Genomic DNA, 16,881 nt, shown 5'->3' with positions numbered 1-16,881 from the left:
CGACAATTAATCTGCTGTTTAATCCGTGGGTTAATCCTATTTATTCAGATGATACAAGGCACGCGAGACAGTAAATGGTAGACGCAGGGCTTGTCTGTGCTTGCCATTATTCGCCACCGCGTGCGCACAGAAATCTGAATCTAAAGCTTTCGCGAATGAATATGTGAATAACAAATGATACGGATTATATGCAGCCTGAAATCTACGCCATTAATACGCAATATAGATAGTAGATCGTAGGCTACAATTAGTTTCTCGCGATACGTGCCATTGTAACGTGCCCGTAGGCAAATACTGGCAGCTACGTATATCACATTGATACATGCTAGAATATGCTTCATACAGAATATGCTTCAAACGCGTTCGCGCTTCATCGGACCATCTAACTTTAACCAATAATAGTCACTTAATTATACAGCTTTACTAATTCGGTATCATAGTTCATATCGAAGAATCTCATGAATAATCCGGTGTGATTCCTCTTGGAGGAGACGAATTTCTTGAATTGACTTCCGATATGGTAACATGATGAATGCTAAATGCATTTTTTGTATACCGTTAGATTCATAACGTCAAATTCGTACTTAATTTGAATTATTTTTAATCATTTCTATGAGTCGCTACTCCTACTCAATATGCCCCTACAACACGTAATGTCTAGAAGATGTCTTTATGATATTTTTTTTTAGATATTATTATGTCCCAAGAGACGTCTTTATGATGTATTCATGACGATTTTTAGATATACATATTGTCTGAGTTGTTAATTTAAACAGTTTCTGACTTTTGATTGACTAGTGTGTAAATTTTTTTATTTTGATTCTTCAATAAGACGCGAAATTTTATTTTATTAACTCGGAAGGATTTTTGTATTCTCACATTTTTAGAAGACTTTTCATTTGCCTTGCTTACTTTGAACCTCACTTGAAATTGACAGTGGAGGATTAATTATAATATAACATTCGATTCCGTCTGGTTTCAGAAATATGAGATCAATTTAAGATTGATTGTAAGAAACTGTGCTTGCTGAGAATCGCTCGAAATGTAGTTGAAACATTTGACATTATTTATTAAGTATAAATTTTGTTTATTAAGTATAAAGGTCGTTTATTAAGTATATGCATATAAATTTGCGCTTAAATTACTGCACTCTTATTAGCCCTGATTTATTGTTTATTTTGTTTTGATGTTGAGAATTGTTATTATTATATTTTTTTTTATTAAAACAATGAATTTCAATTTAATTTAACAAGTGTATTAAAGAACGATGGCTAGAATAGGTCGATTTTGGCCTAAAAAGTGCAACAATATTATATATGTAATTCTACGTTTTTTTCGTCGTTTTTAATTGAATAAGGTACTACCATTGTATTTTCGTTGAATGCAATGGTAGCACTCTTATTCATCTAAATCTATGGAAAAGTATTCGAAATTCACATTAACATTTTTAATAATTCAGTTAGTGACAACTTCGTTTTAGTTGTTTAATTTTTTGTATTATAATATACTTTTTCATTGAAAACTAAAGAAATACTTGAAGAAATAAAACACTTAAAAAATTTAAATCTAACAAACGTATAGTAGGCTGACGTATAGTAGGCTGACTGTATATAGGCTGACAAGTGAGTCTCATTGCTGCTTGTGAGTTTCATTGCTGCGTGGTGGACGCTTGATTAAAAATTTTTTAAGTATTTTATTTTTAAGCGTTTCTTTAATTTTTAGTGAAAAAGTTATAAATTACTAAATTATTAAAATCCCTTTTTCAAGGGATTGGGTTACCATTGCTTATTTGATATCTAACAGTGTAGTTGCATTACTTTCGTTAGATAAAAAGGGGGACGACACAAAATTTTCTTTGCATCTCTGAAAGGATACGACAGAAATTTACATACGAAAAAAGTAGGACGCTTTCACGTTTTTTTTACTTCTGGTTTCTTTTTCTCCCTCGTTACGACAACGTACGAGTTACGCGAAATTTGAACGAGAAAGGAACGACCAACCAGGAAAACGCGCTATATAAATCCGCGGAGTCTCTTACCGAACGTTTATCTTTGGATGTACGTTGCGGGGATGCGCAACGCGGACGCGAGGAGGAAGCAAGTTTTCAGGTGTTGTTCATGTTACGAAATGCGAGAGTCTGATTTGCTACGGCCACCCTCTGTGGACACTTTAGTGCACGACACTTGTTTGCTTCGCCCAGCAACGTATTTTTCCCCGTCTGTTTCTCTATCCATCTCTCGACATCCGGGCCTCTTGTCCCGGATGCGCGGCCACGGGCGCAACGTGAGGAACCGGAGCTTAAGGAGAAGCGCAACGATACCACTGAGGTAACCGAGATTCGCGCTGAACGACGGGTATTCGCTTTCGATTGGTCCGAAAGTAATGGGAACAAATCCGATCGCCTTTATCTGCGCGACTGCAAAGTGCCGTCGCACTTTGAGACAGGTGCGCTGGGGATGGTGCTCGTGCGAAATGCGATTCGATGCTAACGCGACCATTTCGTATGTGGTGCTTACGTGCCGGAATTCCTAAATCCGCTTGTCCTGCGGTCGTGTCGGCGGAACGTTTGTCAGAGACGCGCGCGTTAAGATGCGAATTTCGCGATTGCTCTGAGCAGCCGTCACGCCACAACTGCACTGTCGCTGAAACTTGCGACTGTGACAGCGCTTGCAGATGTCAGAACTTCGACGATACGGTTGTACGACGATACGGTCGTATATGTTTACATTATGATTGATATGAAATGATTTATGGAACTTTTTAAATTTTTGGAGTAGCAATTCATTGATTTTATTTAAACTCAATTATTAATAGTATATGTTTTTTATTGTTATTGAGAATTGAAATAAGAAATAAAAACGTAATTTTATAAATTTTACAGATATCGTATAATATTTTGCAGAGTGTATATATTTGTGATTATTATTGAGAGTTGGAGTGAGATAATTAAAAAATATGACATTTTACGGATTTTTTTATACCGGATATAATACAATATTTTACGGTACATTTTATTGTAGCAGTTTATAAAATAATATTTAATTTACAAAAAATGTTATTTTAATAACGGACAATACAAACTACATTTTATTATTCTTAAATTTTCTATTTTTTAAAATTTTTATAAAAATGTTAATACAATATTACTTATTTATTTATGTCAATACACTTAGAAATATGTACTATTTATTATTAAAAAGCTTTGACCATCCTGAAATTAATCATCTTCAACGACGATAAATGTCTGTTTGTACGCGGCTGATCAAACATCGGGCTTTCTACTTAAAGAGAAACGCAGGAAAATCTTCTGTTAAGTTATGATAATATTTAGCATCTTTTAATTATAAAGTTTATAGCGGTGAAAGCATCATTAACAATACTTAATAAAGATATTGATATCTTTATGTTTAATCATGTTGATTTTTTGTTTATAAAGTGTTATTCCAGACAAAATATACACTGAAAAAAGAGTTTTGATATTTGTAACTATAATTAAATGTTATTTATATGTAGTATATAATTATGGTTATTACTCTAATGTTACTAATATTAATTATATTTACAGTTTTACAAATATATACAGTTTGCATCGAAAATTATTAATTACATAGTTAGATTGTGATAATTGCAACCATATTTTAAATAATCGTAACTACATTTATAATTATTAATAACTATATTATTAATAATATAGATAACAATAAAATATTTATAATCATTTAGATCGTATAGATAATAATAAAACATTTTTAGTATACCTTGTAATAAAACTGTAATTATAATTATTATTACTAGTTATTACTATTAGTAGTAATGACAATAATTATAGTCACAAATACGAAAAACTTGTTTCTCAATGTACAGATGAAAATAAATAATATATTATAAATTATTTTTAAACAGTATAATGACAGTTTATATATTCTAGTTCGAATAAGTTCAGTCAATATGAGATTAAACGCAAACCACCGAGAAGTTTGATTTATTGAAAGTAGATCTGATATCAGCTGATTCTCTTTAGAGGTCTACTAAGATTCTCGACGCAAAGTTATCTGTTACCGTTCAATGCACACGATATTGGGGTTCGATAGTTTCATGTACTGTTCTTGTTTTGATAATCCTGCCCAGCATCGGAATGTATTAAACATGCCTTTGATGCACTACCATGGAAAAAGGATCTATGCACAAAGGAATCGCGATCGTTCGAATCGCGCTTTTGAAATTAATCTTGTGGCTTATAGAATTTCGTTGCGGAAGAACGGAATCAAAGACCTGAGAACAACATGCGAAAATCGCAAAAGAAAGTGAACGGACGAAAGAGAAGAAGAAAAGGAAGAGAAAAATGTATACATATTTATATGAATGTAGGTCAATATTTAGCGAATGTGCGTGCGTAAAGTTGACTTCTATTGTCCATATTGCCTGAACAGCCTGGATACAAAATATATTGAATTTGTCTGCAAATGTGGTATTTTAATCGACATTATTCCACTATAAATTGACTTTTGACAGTAGAAGACCTGGCAGGATAAATTAATAAAGAATCTTGAAATATATTGAGAATTTTCCTTTTTGTTCAGAGATAAATGCATTCAGAGATATATTGTGTTTGTTAAGTTATTTTCATTATTTTCTCAAAATTTACTCTGCCACAAGAAAGGCAAATTGTAATCCGAAAGATATTATTGTATTATTAAAGATATTATTGTATTGTTCAAATGACAATCGTTTCTCGATATTAGATTGCGATGTAATAAATACGTAAGAAAAAAATATGATTTGTCTGTGAGTTATCCTGCGTTATTGTTGGAATTGTCGACGAAATATTTATATAATCTGCACAATGTTACAAGGAAGATATAAACGATTGAAATATGCAACGAGGCAAACTATAAAAACAAAGTCTATAAGATTAAAAAAAAAATACAGATTTATTCGATTTACATTCACAGGCGCGAATACAATTCATAATATAATTTACTCGATGATTGTAAATTCTGGTCACAACATGCATTTCATACATCACTGACCTACGTATGATATTGTTCTGAAATTGTAACGATTTTACCATAATTATAAACGGAACGCCCTTCATTAACGCAAATTGGTGCTAATTTTGCCGTTCGATATCCAGCGGGCTGTACGATCGTTAATTAAAATTTCGATTATTTATTCTCATTGGCTTAAGATAAATATATTTACAGGACGCTCACGGCAAAAGGTAATTGAAATCTCTCTTGTTTTTTTCAAAAAACAATTTTTAAAAGTCTACCGAACCAGAATTAGGCGAATAATACAATATTACAATAAGAAAATATTACTACGAGATTACCTAATGGGCCTTATAAGGATATATATGTATATACATGTATATAATGTAATCGATATGGGTTAACTCCAGAGAATACAAGACGAGGCGTATTTTTGGTGCTCTTTGTGGTACTTTAGGGACGTACGTACAGGTATCGGGGATAGAAAAAAGAGGTATTGTGCAAAAAAACAAATTGAAGTCGGCCTCTTTCCATATAAAACATTATCTTTTATTGCCGTGGGTGCCCGTCAGGTAATTTCCAGGTGACTATATCGATTAGAATTTTAGTATATTTTGACATGCAATAAAGCAATCAGAAATACGAAACGAATTTGTTGCAATAGAATAACAAGATAATATTCTATATACAAGCAATATACCTTTAATGAATTTTGTCAATTATTGAACACTTAAAAATATTACGTAATCATAACAGCAGGAAACGTCCTGCAAATACACGAGGTCATGAATTGAATTATAAAAGACGGAATGGCATTCAATCTCTTTTGACGTTCTACATTTCTTTTCTTATTGTAACGATAGCTTGTAACTTCTCGTTTAGTCCAATTGCATTTCACGTGTTTTGCCGTAACGTACCGTGTATCGTCTCTTTCACACCGCATCACGTTCCATTTCGGTCCCCCATAACCCCGTTGCGCTCCAAGTTGCTTATAGTTCCGTACAGGTCTTTCATTTTATCGTAACTCGATCTCAGATCCAGACATCTCGGAAGCTTATTCCATTTCCTACACTCATCATCATTTTATTTTATTATTTCACGTGGCAGTCTCCTGCCATTTAAGATAAAAGTATATTGAATTTTCGGGAAATTATCTATAGATACCTCTGAATTTCAAAAATTACTTGTTTAGCGAAATATTACTTCAAAATGATCATTTACATGTAGATATATACATGCAGATTTTTACATGGAAGAATATATGAGAGAATTTTCAAATAAAGGATATGAACAACGAATCATTTTCCGGACTATGCGCAACTTTGAAATATTCCGTATTTGTAACGGTATGTCCGTTCGCACAAAGTTTTCGTTAAAGGGAACTTTTATTTGGTATATTTTTATGTATTTTTCACACCATGCTAAAATTGATCTATCATATGTCAAACAAAAACTGGATAGCTTTATTCAATGAAAAAAAAAAAATCTTTTAAAACAGCTTGCAAGTTAAATTAGATTACCTTGTGAATTTTGTCAAAGGATAGAAATAAATCATCATTTTTAAAATAAAAATACGCTATTACAGCTGTTTATATAATATACCAGTTTCATCACATCAAAAATGAATTCATCCAATATTTCAATACAGATTTACTTTAATCAATGTACTTCAATTAATGTTCCCTTTATACAAGTGCTATGGAATTTATTACATTTGTTATATTTTTTCTGGCCTCGTAAAATCGGGATACTGTTCAACCTAATACATATCGCAAAGCTTTGCGTTATACGCGAAGGTGCAATTTCACCAGTTTGCTCTGGCTATTACTTTTTCGTGGTTCAACATTCTCATCATACAGTCTACTCTTGATTTATTATGATTGTTTATCCTGACCGACCTGGTTCCACATGACCATTTATGTCGGTCTGTATTAATTCCATTACCCACGATATGATGCTCCCGGTATTGCTTTCCATGTTTCGATATCAATTTCGACGTTTAATTAATACAATACCTCCGAAGAAACGTCAACGGAAAATCGATGATATTTTTATTTCTTTCTGTAAAATCTATACATTCCATGATTTAATTAATTAAATCATGTCGTTTGACATTGCGGTCTTTGTCCCCAAGTTACTGTGCATCAATTAAATTTGCGCACTAAATTTTTTCCATATACGATTTTATATATTTTTCGTATTATGTTATGATTTAAAATGCAATTTGCAAAAAAAATTTTAATTTACGAAATTCCTTAAAATTTCCGCGATGTTATTAAAAAACGCTCTGATATTTTTAAAGAAATAACTCGACATGAATGGAAATATATTTTTTTATACAATATGCGAAATACACTTTTTATCAATTCATAATTCAAATTCTGAATTTTTCAAAATGCTACATGTAATTAGCATTTATCAGTATCGAAATAATAATACGCAAAATAGATGAATACTGTTTAAAGAATTTGTTATTTTTCAGATTGATAGGTTAATTAACTTATTATAACTTTATCAATTATTTCTAGTGAAAAAATTCGGCGTTTAAAACAAAAGATATACGATACCGTCACCAAGATTCTCCCTTGACAGTTTTATGGGTCGTGAATCTGATAATGTACCGAAGGATTAAGGCGCCGAATAAGAAAATTTCACTTTACATCCTCGGTCGGCCACATAAATCGAAACTAGCTAATCCCTTTTCGATTGCGCGTACTTTTATTCCTCCCTCTATACATTAAGATTTAAGTTCTCCGAATGGCCAACGGCAAGTCTAAAACTGTAGCTATAGCTCGAAGCGTTTTTGAATGTTTTCTGTATATTCACTTTGCTGAAGGAAACTAGAATAAAATAGAGCAAACTAGAATACAACTTTATTTTTTCTTACGATAAATGTCTCTTCAGAATAAACAATTAGAAATAAACCATTTGCGTGTATAAACTGTCAGAAATTGAAGGAGGAAAAGAATTTAACGTATAGAGCGTGTTAAAGTTCTCGATCTTAACTTTAATTAGAAATATTTTGAAAATGGTCTTATCACACACTATAGTTTTTAATTTGAAGTTAAATATTAAGATTATTAAACTTCAAATTTGTATATACTGAGAAAATTGAGCTTTAAAAATGTTTTTTCTTTAAAAATATTTTTTTTATTATTGACAAGATATTATCTCAAAAAAAATTCTCACAATACAATTTTTACTCACATCACTTATTTACTTTAAAAGTTAACAACTAAAGAAATGTTTTAAAGTAGGGGAACAATATAAGCAAAAATTATATTATAGGAATCTTTTTTTGTTTTGAGATAATATCTTATTAATAATAATAAAATATTATTTTGAAAAAATTAAGTTTTTTAAAAAAATGAGAAAAATTATTCGTGAATTTAACAGAAAATTCAACATAATTATTGACTAATTATTGACTAATCAAATAACATTAAAAAGAATGGTTTTAAAAAAGAATCATTAAAATTATCACAACTCAAAATGAATGGGTTTTAAGAGTTCTAAAACAAAAATAAAAATGACATTTATTCACGTTAAAAATATATTCTTTGAATTTTTATAAAGTCATTTTGTAATGAATAATAGGATAGTATTATATATTTATACTTAGGGTAATATTTATACTTATCTCATTTGTCATGATAATATGGAAAATCGTATTTTTTATGTGTTTCTTTTAAAGTAAAACAAAGATGTCTCAATTATCAAAATAAATTATTATCAGGACTATTTCGTAAATAGGCAAGAAATATACTCGGTTTTTGATATTAAATATATATGTTATTGCTTTGTAACAATATTATTTGCCAGCATTTTGCTGCAAAGTAAGATCATTCGGATTGTCCCGTTTGTGATCTTCTGCGAGCATAGCCGGGCGCTATCGGTACGGCGAAATAAAAGAAAGAGATCGCTAAATCAGGCGACGTAATTTCACCATGTTGCTCCGTGGTAATCCAAGCCTGCCACCGGCGGCGGGACGATTCGTCCTTCAGGACGCACCGGTACCTAAGCGTAACGGATGTAACGCGCCCTACGGCCAGGATCGCGTCGTGAATCTTGTGGGACAATTCGTCCCCACTCGAGAACCGAGCTTCCCGGATTCCTCGGGAAAGGATAACCCGCCGCCACGGAATCCCCGCACGGAAAATTCCTTATCTGTATCGCCCCACCTCCCACCCATTCTTCACCCCTTTCGCCGCGCCGGGGTTCACGTTCCTCCTGCATCCAGGAGTTATTTCTCCTCGCTCCTATCGGGCCAGCGCGCGCCAGTTCACCGCTCGAGAAACTGTTGTCCTTCGCCTCTCCGAGGATCCTCATGGTGCTAGGATGCCGCAAACGTGGGAGGCAAAAACCGCACGCAAACCGGCGTGTTGGGAACTCGCGACGTACGGCGGAAGTGCCTTTTCCGTAGACTTAAATTATAATACACGTATACGAAGCGAGCCGACAATATCAAGTAATTATATAATTTTAAATAATTTGAAAAAACGCAAACCACAAACTCGTTACGAATAAAAATTCTGAAGTATTAAAATAATGGCTTTTCAGCCGATTATATATAATTTTACATAATTTTGCATAAATTAAAAAGAAGGAAGAATATTTGCCACTTGGCGACATTAGAAAAATGTTGATCCTCAACAAACGTTGAGAGAAGGGAGGGGGAAGAAAAGGGGAGAAAGAGAGAGAGAGAGAGAGAGAGAGAGAGAGAGAGAGAGAGAGAGAGAGAGAGAGAGAGTGGGAGAGAATATTCTCTCTTTTCTTTTGTTCTTTCTTTTTTTAATTTTAAACACGTATACGCGCATACGCCGAGCAATTATCGTCACGCTATCTCGCAAGGCATTAAGTACGAAGAACGTACGAAGAACCAGCAAAAGAGAATGTGGATTCGAGCACGAGCCATTCTTATTATCACGTATTACGGTGGAGATGAGAGCTCGGGCTGCGCGGGAAGCCACGAAGTACGTCACTTTCAACGATAAAGCGGCTCTCGCTATTTCTCCAGTATCTCCGGGTCATACATGTAGAAGCTCGTACACGCACCGTAACGGCTCTTCGCATGCTGCTTTTCCCTCTCTTATATTTTACGTTTATATCTTATTCGGTCTCGCGCTACTCGAGCAGGCGTACAGTGGAGGTTAAACCGAAACGCGACAAGAGTATTGACATTTTATTCGCCCGAAACGATCGATCGCTATCGGCACGGGAAATATATTACTGCACCGACGCCGGGATCTCTTGGAGAGCTCTTACGGGCTGATTCATACCGGCCGTCGCTATTACCCCCTGGCTTTCCGCGACTTATCCGTAAGTCGTTGGAAAACCGTATCGCACTTTTCCACCCCGCGCGCCAGCCTATCGTCCAACCCCTCCGCCGTATCGCGAAAGAATAGCGACGGACCCGCCGTTGGAAGTAGTCGCGAAGTGTAAGGATCAGACCACGAGCGAAGGGGAATTCCACTTGGAGAATTCAAAATCGAGTTACTATATCTGCTGAGATGTGTCTCGAGCGTTTCTTGAGAATCCGTCGTGACAGTATTATCGAATTTGTCTCGCAGCAAAGAGAGACCTTCTATTTATCTACCGAATTGATGTAGCCGCTCGCTAATTGTTCACTGACTTAGCGAGAAATAACAATCCGATTAGAATTAGAACGGGAAAGTTATTTCATCATTAACTGGTACGTAACGGGTTATTATGGAAATTGGTAAACTTATTTACGAGAAGTATTTATTTAGGCTTAGCGAACTTGAAGTAATGAGAACTTAAAATTATGTTATACCGGTAGATGTACAAGGTATAACACGTGACGTAATTCATGAATTGATCAATAATTGAAAACTTTTATTTTTATAATATCATCTTTTTTAGATGCATGATTTTTGAAAAAGAAAATTATGATAAAAAAAGAGTATATTATTAGGTGTTGGAATTAATTCGTAGCGTTTTACAAGTGATGGGAAGTACTTTCATTAATGTATTTTTTAATGCTCATGTGAAATAAATAACATTCTTTCATTAAAAAACGCTACGAATTAATTCCAACACCTAATATATATATTCATTTAAATAAATATATATATAGTTCAACATCTTAACATTCAGACCATAGTGGCGTTTCGTATTTAAAGTAAAAAAGAGTTACCATAGGAATTCAAGAATATATTTTTTTTACATGTAATAAGTATCGCTCATTTGCTACAACACCGACTTACAGTAATTGTCAAAAGTTTCTGACTAACAAATAATTCTATTATATTGCTTAGACAAAAAAATCTTTGTAAATGAATATCTAATATATAAATACTTGTAATATCAAGGTTGCCACAGACTTGGAAAATCGGGAAAAGTCAGAGGAAAATGTAAAAAAGTTTAGAATTTCGAAATTTGCTCATAATTTCCTTAAACTATTTCCTAACTCCTATTTTCAAATAACTGTTATAATTTTTTAAATATTATATCTGACGTTTAAATACGTTCAAACTTGCGCGCTTTAAACGATTTTAACAAAATAATTAAAATGTATACTTTATTCAGTATTTTTATTTGATCCCTCTTTTTCGCTCAAAAATTTTGAGTTGCTTATAGAAAAAAAAACGGAAACATAAAGAAAAATGGAGAAGAACATAATTTTATTCCTCTACAATCAATTATTATACCAAAATTGAATTCAAAATTAATTTTACAATATTTTAATAACTTATTATTATTGTTAAAACATTGAAAACTCATTAGCTGAAACTTTGTTTTTTAAATTATTTGACTTATTAAGTCGTTGTAACAAATAAGCAATATCTATAAATAAACAATTTGAAAACAAAACTCGATAAATATCACATACATCTATAAGTGAATAATTGCAAGTCTAAGGAAACAGCGATGTAATTTACGGGATATATTACAACGTTTGTAGTCACGATAGCAATTAAGCAGTTGGATGATAAATTATGTACTTAGAGATAAATGAAGCATTCATATAAATGATGCATAATTAACTTGCTTACACAATTAACTATCAATGTCTGTAGCAATATCCATTTTTCCGGATATTTAATTCTTACGAATTGATACTTCCGAGCAACTTTCACAATCTAGAGATATCGACAAAGCGATCGCGTGAAAAAAGAGACAATATATTGAGTTCGCTTTTATTATACGTCTGTATGGTATCATATTTTATATTTGCACCGATATCAAATGTTAAAATCGCGGAAGAATTTAATAAGCTTCAAATTGGCATGGGATGCGTGTATTATAATGATACTCTTTAAAACTTTTAGGATGAATCTCACTTATATGAAGAGTGAAATCTCACTCTTAAAGATTGAAAATGGAGCCGCTCTTTTATAATTTTCACTCTTCAAAATGAGATTTCACTTCAAAGAATTCAAAGAGTATATTTACACCTGTAAATGCCATTTTCAGCGAACAGTCACAAGCGGTTGTATCTCGTAAGTATCCGCGCGGTAAGTATCGATTGCTTCTGATTGCTCGTTTCTCAGGAGAGAGGGGGTGAAGATCAGAGACACGATCATCACGAGGATCGCGGATATCTTCTAATTGTTTCGCTCCGGTAACGATTGATATGGCCGATAAACGCTTCGTCCATGTATTTGCCTCGAGCTACTACGCGATGCCATACGAATCCTGACACGCTCGGCAAGTGGGTTTTCGCCCCTTTGCGAGAGCCCCTCCTCACGGCAGTGAGGAGACAACCTCCGTCTTTGCTTGTCCTATTAGTAGATCCATTAGAAGATTATTTGTTCCCTAGACCGTGTCTGCTCCCATTATGTCTGAATAGCGTATAATAACGCACCAGATTTTCACGTCAGTATTTTTCCATCTGAATTCTCGCTGGAGTTTCTCATGAAACAATCGATAATGTGAAACGCGATTGGAATACACGCGTCAGAAGCGACCACGTAGATAATGTTGTTGGATAAAATAAGCTTTTCGCAAAATAACATTTCGCGCTCGTCAGTCATTCACCGTTTAGATAACGAATGATAATTGTACAAAAAACACATTAGCTTCAAATCATTATTCACGTTGGCGAGGTGTGACAATCGATTAAGATAATAATCGCTCGCTAATGAAGTTATGATTGTCCCTGTCGCAATCATGAAATAGTCAAGGATGAAATATCGCATTACGCGCGGCCTAAAAGCGCAAGTTTCTAGCGGGTGACGCGAGTTTCCGCAGAACTTCAACTGCAGTTTACTAACCAACAAATGACGGCGTCCCGCAAAGCTCTCGTCGTCACATCTGCGCTTGATATGTTATTTTTTTCTCAATGCCAATTTCTCCCGGGGAATTGGGAAAATTCGCATGTAAATACACGGCACAGCGAATGTACGCGTCATGACGTCGCACGCTCGGCGAGTAATGTTACCCGTCTATCTGCAATGCTCCAATTAACGTTTGCCCAATAAATCGTATTGGTGTGAAAATGAAAATAATTTCACTGCGTGTTTTGGTCAATTAGTTACCATATATTTGTCACGTGAGTATTTTAACCGGCGATAATTTTCGCATTAAAACTATGTCGCCTGTATGACGATTTGATGTGATAATGGTTAAAGGAGATATACGGCGCGAAAAGGGGAAAAAAAAATCCTGGACGAAGATAAATATTACAATCCAAATTCATCGAATCGAATATATTTTTCAGTTTTATTATATTGTTAACGTCTCTTCAAAGGGACGTGCTATTCCCTCGTAGAGAGGTCTCTTAACATCGACAAACGCGAAACTCTCGACAGGTGAATTTAGTCAAGCGTGGCAGGAAATTTTTTTATCGAATTATCAATTTTTGCTCTTGCGTCAAGAGGACGATTTATTGCTTTACACTTGGGACACGCTGAGATATGAAAATCGATAATCGCGTCGAGAAAATAAAATTCTGCTGTCTTATGCACAGGTAAATTGAAGCGCGGTATGAATTTAAAAAAAGCGCACATGTTTGGAATAGCATTTTGTCAGGAAATTAAATGCAACAGAAAACATATGCGTTATCAAAAAGTTTATAAACATTTAATAAAAAAATATTATGTAAATAAATTTTTTAATAAAAATAACATCAGTCATCATAATTCTTATATTTTTATTTCTCTAATAATAAATTTTATATAATTTAAAACAGTTTATTTTGTAAGAATTTATAACTTTGTGATTTTTTAACAATTCTTTTTACTCTTTTATGACTACTATTACGATTCTTTTTTTTATAAATGAAGTTATAATTTAAATCACAGATTACAGGTTATCGCATTCTGCTATTCGTTGCAAATGCAAAAGGGGTGGCAGTACTTCTCCGGCCGTTTAAGAGCATTTCTTAGGAGAAACGCGACTGTTTAGATGGTCATCTTTTGATTGCTGGGATTTATACGAGCGCGCAGATCAGATACGGCTGACTCCAATTCGCCTTGGAATCGGTAGTGCCGGCTGCGCATTTCAGTCTTCGGCAAACCTAGGAAAGTCCAATTTTCCGACCATGTTCTTTTCCCGTCCTCGCCATTTTCGTCTTTCTATTCTCTCTATTTTGTTTATCTTTCGTCCTCATTCTCTTGGAATGTCCCCCGAATCAATTTTGGAATACACGTACTTTCGAAAATCTGCGTTTCGAAAGTACATTCAGTTCAAAATAAACACTCCGTATAAGCAACTCTTTTTGCATTCGAAAGACGTGTTGCAAAATAAATAACATTTCTTTTAAACGAATTTTTTTATTGTTAATTTATTTTGAATATAATATAATAAATAGTATATAATAAATAGAATATATAATAGTATAGTAATATTAGGTATAGTAATATTATTATCTATTTATATTTTTTCATTCATCTGAAATTCTTTTACCTGCTTTATTACCTATTAGTTACCTATTATTCATAAGTTTGAAGAGTTTCCTGAAATGAAGAATAACTTACAGCGAATGCTATAAATCAATTTTTGAGCTAAAACTTTAAATGATGTTTAATAAAGAGCCTAATATTTTAGACCAACACTATGACACTATTTCAGTGTCACTATAATGACTTTCCCGTTTTAAAGGTTAATTCTGCTAGGCTTTAAGGAATAAAAAACGCGTTACATTTTGGATATAAATTATAAAGCAGCACGCGGATTAAAACAAACATGAACGATGAATGATGGGTAATAATGTGTCGTAATATATTACGCTGTGTAACGTGCAGTAATGAAATATTCTCCCCCACGGTGCTGGGATTGTAAATGGTTTGCGATCGACGCCGCAACTTATCGATTAGAACGCTATAAAATGTTTTCGCTCTTTAACATAAAATTTCACATTTACGATATTAATCCGCTATCGACGTAATCTCCCGTACAATAACTTTAGTTATTCGAAAATTACTCGGGTTACCCGTAATTTAAAAATGCTCCGAGAAATTGAGATCTGGACGGCGTTCTAAAGATCTGAAAATGTAACATCCAGACTTCGTTATCGCTATTTTTGCGTTTAAAGTTGAAATATTAATTTTCTATTTTCCTGTTTTTATATTAGACTTTAATATCGGACGAGTTATATCTCGATATCTGTGATAAAATAGCCATTATCGTAAACGAAATTTATTATTTATTTATCTAAGTATTAATTTTAGAAAAATAGCACCGCATGCATAGATATTCTGTATTATTAATGGAAAGTATAATACGACTAAGTGAAAGATATTTTTTATTTAAAATTGCTTTTAGAATACAGATAATCATAATTATAATAATTGTATTGATTCAAATTACTTATAGAAATAAATTTAATCAAGTTCTATTTGTAATGAGTAATAAAGTAATTTATCACTTTTTCTAGTACGCGCATTGATTGAATTTTTCAACATCGTTTAGGATACCATCATTGTGTTAACAAGATAGTAATCAAAATAGAAATTCGCCGCGACCGCGCTCGCGAAGCTAGTCTAATTTATTCTCCAAAATGGTTACAGCAAGTCCGCGCGATTCCCAGCAATTAATCTCGCTCGTCGATCCCTCGATAACAAATCCCCGGGGAGCAGTCGTACGCAATTTGAACATTAAATTGGTCCTGTAAATAAATTCGAAGGTCCTGTAAATAAAGCCGACCGATTCTCTCGAAAATGTAATAACACGAAAGTCAGTAATGCTCGGAACGATCGACAAAGATACTTATATACTTCGAGAGAAATAACTTATTAACTCTTGCATAAGTTTTTATTTTCGTGTATCCGAGAGATGCGTCGACTAAATTTAATGGGCGTCTTGTTCGCCATTTCGTAAGTTCCGGTACCCGACGCTACTCGGGAGCGACTTTCTAATTCGATCGCTAATGTCACCTAGGAAATTTACAGCGGCAAAGTTTATCTTACCGGTTAATTCCGCCGGGCTACGTTTCTTCCGCTCTGTCGATACGCTCATTTCGAGTTTCTCGCGAGATCTCCTCGCGGATTTTAGCTTGGATTCCATGCTCTCCGCGGATGGTAGATGCATCGTGTGAGGGATTCTGATCGAACTTTGTGGTTTTCTTGCTCGCGTCGATTGCGATATTGCGAATGTAAGTTTTTGATTAGAAAAAAACTCGCCACTACATTAATTATAAAATTATATTTACTCTGTGTGTGTGTGTGTGTTTTATATGCTAACATTATACTGATATAATCTTAGAAATTGTATAGGTAATTGAAGAATGAGCATTAGAAAAATTACGTTAATAAATACGTAGCTTGTATTTTTCGAATGATTTTTTTACTGGAAAATCTTTCTGTTTATATCTCTGAAACTTCACAAGAAAGTTCTCAAGTTTGTATTATCGATCATGAACTTTTACAGGAACAGCGGGATAAATACGTTCTACATTTTTCTCCTTAATCTTTTTAATGTTTCTCTG

At 33.6% G+C, this 16,881-nt stretch overlaps 1 protein-coding gene and 1 long non-coding RNA gene across 7 annotated transcripts in view; one reads left to right on the top strand and one right to left on the bottom strand.

Annotated features, from left to right (window-relative positions):
- Mp (collagen XV/XVIII-type protein multiplexin) overlaps positions 1 to 16,881 on the bottom strand; it is a 303,083-nt gene that overhangs the window by 155,891 nt on the left and 130,311 nt on the right. The gene's annotated exons all lie outside the window — the stretch shown is intronic.
- The window catches only part of LOC147908208 (uncharacterized), a 195,969-nt gene that overhangs the window by 134,043 nt on the left and 45,045 nt on the right, over positions 1 to 16,881 (top strand). The window lies entirely within an intron of this gene.

Source organism: Acromyrmex echinatior, chromosome 10 (assembly GCF_024713525.1).
Source record: "Acromyrmex echinatior isolate Ae372 chromosome 10, ASM2471352v2, whole genome shotgun sequence".
Classification (NCBI taxonomy): Eukaryota; Metazoa; Arthropoda; class Insecta; order Hymenoptera; family Formicidae; genus Acromyrmex; species Acromyrmex echinatior.
This window is presented reverse-complemented; position numbering and strand designations above follow the sequence as displayed.